The sequence below is a fragment of the Athene cunicularia genome, assembly GCF_003259725.1.
Source record: "Athene cunicularia isolate RWA chromosome 5 unlocalized genomic scaffold, athCun1 chr5_part3, whole genome shotgun sequence".
Classification (NCBI taxonomy): Eukaryota; Metazoa; Chordata; class Aves; order Strigiformes; family Strigidae; genus Athene; species Athene cunicularia.
Window position 1 is genome coordinate 6,505,676 of NW_020799103.1, and position 269 is coordinate 6,505,944.

The window sequence follows — 269 nt, forward strand, 5'->3', positions numbered from 1 at the left end:
CCTCCGCGCAAGAGGGGCCGGGGTTGGGGGGCGTCAGTCGGGGCGAGCGCCGCCGTTTGTGCGGGGAAAGGACGCGGCCTTCGTGCGCTCAGCGCAGCTCCGGGGGGAACGGGGCGCAAACTGCCCACAGCCCGGCTCCGGCTATGAATAGCTAGCGTCGGTCCTGAAGGCATAGTTATCTCCATCCGTATTTACCCAAACAGCTTGGTTTATATCATATTAGGCATCCATTAGCGACTGCTTTCTCTTAAGCATTTAATATTTTCCAT